Here is a 6,521-nt window from a genome sequence, read left to right as displayed (position 1 = left end):
GAATTTATTTTTGTGTGTGCTGTGAGGCATGGCTTTAGTTCATGTTTTCCCACATGGATAGTCAGCCCAGAACTACTTACTGAAAAGTACATATTTCTGATCTGCAATGTTCCTGTGTCACATAACTTTCCATATATCTTTTACTTCTTTAATTTTTTTTTTAACGTTTTTATTTATTTTTGAGACAGAGAGAGACAGAGCATGAACGGGGGAGGGTCAGAGAGAGGGAGACACAGAGTCTGAAACAGGCTCCAGGCTCTGAGCTGTCAGCACCGAGCCCGACGCGGGGCTTGAACTCACGGACCGTGAGATCATGACCTGAGCCGAAGTCGGCTGCTTAACCGACTGAGCCACCCAGGCGCCCCATTTTACTTCTTTAAACAATTTTTTTTTAATGCTTACTTTTGAGAGAGAGAGAGAGAGAGCTAGAGCATGAGCTGGGGAGGGGCAGAGAAAGAGGGAGGCACAGAATCTGAAGCAGGCTCCAGGTTCTGAGCTGTCAGCACAGAGCCCAACACAGGCATCAAGCCCACAGACTTCGAGATCATGACCTGAGCAGAAGTCAGATGCTTAAACGACTGAGCCACCCAGATGCCACCATACTTTTTCCTTCTTACTCATTCATGTCTTCTTGGCTACTCCTGACCCTTTGTTATTTTAAAGAATGTCCTTCAATTTGGTCCTTTCTATGTTTCTTCAGGAATACTTTCAGGGTGTGCATTTTTACCAGTAATATCACAGAAATGATATGTCCTTCATAATGCATCCTGTCAAGAGGCATATGATACTTACTTATCTCTTTATCCCATAATATAAATTCTATCATTTGGCTAAGTTGGTGTCTATCAGGTTTGTCTCCCTAGGTTTCCTTTTTTTTTTTTTTTAATTTTTTTTTTTTTTTTTTTTTTGGGGGGGGGAGGCAGGGGGAGGGGGAGGGACAGAGAGAGAAGGAGAGAGAGAGTCCCAAGCAGGCTCTGCACTGACAGTGTGGGGCTAGAACTCACGAACGGTGAGATTATGACCCAAGCTGAAATCAAGAGTCAGATACTTACCTGAGCCATTCAGGTGTCCCAGTTTTTTCCCTGTAAAACTTACTATTCTTTCCTCTGTAATTAATAAGTATTTTGTGAGGAGATATTTTGAGACTATGCAAATCTCCTCTTTCTTATCAGACTTTCACCCACTAGTTTTAGAACCACTGGTCTAACCTATCAGGGGAGAGCAGTTATTGTTTGCTTCCTAGAAATGCGTATGCCAGACAGGAAGAAGGGGCACTGTCCCTGGATGTGGAATGTGCTAGTCAGGTGGGCTAGGTTATGCCGCACGACAAACAACCCTCATATCTCAGTGGCTTACCATAACAAGTTTATCCATGTCGTTCTCCATGTTCATAGTGGGTTGTTATGGGGTCTGTTTACTCAGGACACAGGCTGATTGAGGTTCCTCTTGACCTAGGCTTTCATAACTGATGAGGTACAAAGAGGGAATGAGGTTAATTATGCATCGTCACTTAAAGTTCCTGCCTGGAAGTGAAACATCACCCCTACTATCCTCCATCAGCCAAAGTAAACCACCTGGACATACCTATCCTTTTTTTTTTTTTTTTTAAGATTTTATTTTTAGGTAATCTCTACACCCAACATGGGGCTCAAACTTACAACCCAGAGATTAAGAGTTATGTGCTCTACTGACTGAGTTTGCAGTGCCCACACATGGCTATATCTATCTTTTTTTTTTGATGTTTATTTATTTACTTAGAGAGAGAGAGAGAGTGAGAGAGGAAGAGGGGAAGAGAGAGAAAGAGAAAGAGAATCTGAAGCAGGCTCTGGGCTATCAGCTCAGAGCCTGATGCAGGGCTCGAACCCATGAACTCTGAGATCATGACCTGAGCCGAAACCAAGAGTTGGATGTTTAACCGACTGAGTCACCCACATGTCCCTCGGTTCACCCACGTGTCCCTCAAAATGAGTATTTTCATTCAATATTTGTTTTAAATTGTCAAAATGCAAAAGAACCCACAATGAACAAAAATATCAAAAGTTTGAATACACACAAGATGGGTAGTATAACCTAGCAAAAGCTCACCAAAGAACTGAAGAATTATTTTATTATTTATTTATTTTAATGTTTATTTATTTTTAAGAAAGAGGCAGAGCATGAGCAGGGGAGGGGCAGAGAGAGAGACACACACATACAGAATCCAAAGCAGGCTCCAGGCTCTGAGCTGTCAGCACAGAGCCTGACACGGGGTTTGAACTCACAAACTATGAGATCATGACCTGAGCTGAAGTCAAATGCTTAACTGACTGAGCCACCCAGATGCCCCAAGAATTATTTTTTTTTTTTTAAAGAAAGGTTTTGATGCAACTAAAATAAATCCCAGCTGGAGTTTAGCAACAGGTAAGGAATAGAAAATCGGAAGGACATAATGAATAAAAGGTCAACATCAATTAGAAAACTGATTTTGACTTACTGACCCATTATCACATTTTTTGCTTTGTTTTTAGTGAGTTTTAAAAGGCTTTAATTAAAACGAGTATCTCAAAAAACAGACTAGAAAAGAAGAACAAATCAAAAAGAAAAAACACCAACTTTAGAAACTGAGGTCTGACTGCATTAAGGAGGCCCCTTCTGGCCTGGCAGGAGATTCCTCTGTGGTTTTCAAAAACAAGGCTTCACTGTAGGTATATCCAGGAACGTAAGTTGCAAGGATTGCTTCCATTTTCATTTCAGAAAGGTAAATAAGATAATATATTTAAAACAGTTCAAATACATTTTAAGAAAGACAGGCTGTAGAAACCATGCTTGAACCTAAGATAAATTTAAACAAGTTGATTTAGCCATCCAGATATTCTAAGTGCAGCTTGTTTGTCTAACTTCTTTCAGTAAACAGTCTGAGAATCTATCATTTGCATTCGGATTGATAAAACAAAACATAATCCCTGTTATTATTTGAAAGAGGCAAGTGTGAACTCTAGAAAGCAAATAAAAGACAAATGCAGCAGCATCTGAAAATATTTCCAAGTGCTTAATTTGTAATTTTTTAAATTTATTTCCTTTAACATTACCAGCTTTGCAAAATTTGAAGGTCGGCCGTGAGATTAATTCACAGAATCTGCGGTCCACTGATTAGCAACACAGTAGGTATTCAACAGTTATTGTTGAGTGTGTTAGTTTTGCCACCGTCAGTCCCACATCAGAAAGTAAAACATGCTATATTCACTTGCACTATTTACTCCTTTTGGCAAAAGTTATTTTAATTGTAAAAGAGGGCACGTAAGAACCATTGCAATAGAATGATTTCAATAGAAGTACATCCTGACAGGTGAACAGCCCAGAGTGTAACTTCCTCTGTGACACTGCTGTGGTGGCCGCCTCACGTCCAGTACAAATGTAGGACCCCTAGGGACTGAGATTGCAAGTTGAAAAAAATAAAAAAAGAACAGGGGCACCTGGGTGGCTCAGTTGGTTAAATGTCCGACTTTGGCTCAGGTCATGATCTCACAGTTCGTGGGTTTCGAGCCCAGGGTCAGGCTTTTTGCTCACAGCTCAGTCTGGAGCCTGCTTTGGATTCTGTGTCTCCCTCTCTCTCTATGCCCTTCCCCCACCTCTCAAAAATAAATAAACATTAAAGAAAAAAAGAACATAGTTTTGGGGCACCTGGGTGGGTCAGTTGGTTAAGCATCCAACTTTGGCTCAGGTCATGATCTTGTGGTTGGTGAGTTTGAGCTCCGCATTGGGCTCTTTGCTGTCAGTGTGGAGCCCGCTTCGGATCCTGTCTCCCCCCTCTCTCTGTCCCTCCCCTGCTTTCTCTCTCTCAACAATAAATAAACATAAACAAGAAATTATTATTATTTTTATTGAGGTATAATTGACATATAATGTTACATCACACTTAGGTGTACAACATAATGATTCAGTATTTGTATATATTAGTAAATGATCACCACAATAAGTCAACATCCATCCCCATACATAGTTGCAAAAATTTTTTCTTATAAGGTCTATATTAGAAATTATTGATACCATAAATAAACTTCATACTTCATAAGTTCTATTTGCCAGATATAGCTTTCATTTATTTTATAGATCAAATAATGTATCTTATATGTAAGGTTTTCTACATTATGTTTTCCGAAATTTGGAATTAATTTCAGTAACATCATATTATCTCTGAAGCAGATACTTGCTACCTGAAAAAAGATTATTTTATTACAAAATGTGCCTGAGCCAAATATAAATTTGAAGAGCCATAAAAGTATAGAACTTGGTAATTAATTGAAAGGCTAGGGAGAAATAAATAGGAATTTGCAGATTCTAGCTTGACAAACAGCGTGGTTAGTGACACCATTTACTGAGATTAAGGTTTGAGAGGAAGTAGGTGTGTGTGTGTGTGTGTGTGTGTGTGTGTGTGTGTTTTGGAAGAGGAAGACAACTAATTGTGTAGTTTAAGATGTTTGAAAGACATCTAAATGGAAACAAAAAAGTCACTTTAGGACCAGTGACACTTGGAAGACACTATGGCAATAGGCCAGACAACTTGCATCAAGTGGGAGTGCAATTCCTTCTGGGAACTACCCTCTCAATGAGCCAGCTTTCAGTGATCCCCTCTGGGATGAATCCCCTGGGGGATGCATTCACTTGATGGATGGAGTTAACTGAAACCCTTTGCCTGCGCTGATGGGTGGTTCCATAGACCTAGTGGCAGTTAACCTGAGTAGTTTATAACCATCCCAGGAACCTGTCTTCTCCTCAAGCAATGCATCAGGAAAGTCTTGGTTCCAGCTGATCCTAGAGGGGAAAAAATTCTGCCCCAAAGTCCCTATGCTGGTACTAAAAGATGCCATGAAATCTATCCTTTAAATTCCACTCTAGACAAGTTCGGATGCTTTATCCATGGACAGACAGGTCTTTCTCTGAATTCCCATAGTTCTTTGTAAATATGTCTACTGGAATTCTTAGCACGAATGCTCTGTAATATTTGTGTAATTCTCTCTTCCAGCAGGCTGTGAGCTCTTGAGGACGGGACACAGTTTTTGTTGCTGTTGTCGTTTGTTTTTTAATTCCTTACATATAGGTACATTCCTGGTACATAGGGTATGTTGCAAAATATTTAATGTATGAATGCATTCAGCTGACTGGCTCCTTCTTGAGGTGTAAAATTCTGTATAAGTGACAGAAAAGCAACCTGAAATAGTGGAGTTCCCTTCCAGCATTGGCCTCAAAGCCTGTATTTCTGGTTTAGTGAAACTTTGAATTCAGACCTTGATGCGTTCTGGAGCTTCAAGCTTTATGGACTCCAGTTTTGTCATGCAAATCGCCAGAACTATGTAGGCAGATTTCCAACTAAGCCTAGAGTCAACTGACAGCTTGGAGTTGCCGGTTAGAAAGTAACTCACAAACTCCGTAGAGTAAGGAAGGATGTTGGAAGACACTGGAACATTTCTTTTGATATGATTCACTTGTCTGTTGCCAAGGTCTTGACATTCCAAAGGCTTTGCTGGCAACAAATGGATCAATAAATGCAGAAAGTATTCTTTGGAAGGTTGACAAGCAGCACCAAGTACCACATAAAGAGAAAGATGGTACCATCTTGTGGTAAAACACAGTACACAGGTGGATGAGTTTCCTTAGAATTGAATAGGGTTGTGGCAGGCACCATGATTCTCCAACGTGATGTGAAGATGAGGTCCTTCACGAGCAGGCTGCCAGACCTGGTGATATGGACACCCCTGTGGGAACTCCAGGTCTAACAAAGTGTGGGGGAAATTTAGACCTGTTGACTATCTAGGGCCATTCATATAATGAGGAGACAAAAATCTCCTGGAAGGGAACAATGATGTAAATCCCCTCATTTCACGGGAGTTAAGCCATTCGATTCCTGATAGAATAAAAAGCGAGGTGTAGCAACAGACTGACCTCAAGATTGCTTGTATCCATTCAGGAGCCCAAGGACCTGAAGATGTAAGACTACTCACGCAGGCCTTACAGAGCCACTGCTCTCAGGCTATCAGCCAGGCTTCACGTGCAGCGCTCCCCTCTGGGTGGGCTAGTTTTACTCTGTACTTCAAGGACAACTTCTGTCCAGTTTAGGCACTAATTTTCTGGCTCTGTTTCCAGTATATGTCTTGTATGAATTATGACCAAATTGTACATCCAGGCACCTACTTTGACACAATCCAACAAAACTTGAGTAACCTGAAGATATAACTCTGTAAGATTTTTTTAAACTTTTTTTTTTAATGTTTATTTATTTTTGAGAGAGAGAGAGAGAGAGAGAGAATGAGTGGGCAAGGGGTAGAGAGGGAGTCACAGAATCCGAAGCAGGCTCCAGGCTCTGAGCTGTCAGCACAGACCCCGACGCAGAGCTTGGACTCATGAATCACGAGATGATGACCTGAGCTGAAGTTGTGTGCTTAACTGACTATGCTACCCAGGCGCCCCTCATATTTAAAATTTAACCTATGAGGTACCATGATCTTCATTTCACATTGAAAGGAACTGAGACTCACAACACTCAG

The sequence above is a fragment of the Panthera uncia genome, chromosome B4, assembly GCF_023721935.1.
Source record: "Panthera uncia isolate 11264 chromosome B4, Puncia_PCG_1.0, whole genome shotgun sequence".
NCBI classification, from domain to species: domain Eukaryota; kingdom Metazoa; phylum Chordata; class Mammalia; order Carnivora; family Felidae; genus Panthera; species Panthera uncia.
This window is presented reverse-complemented; position numbering follows the sequence as displayed.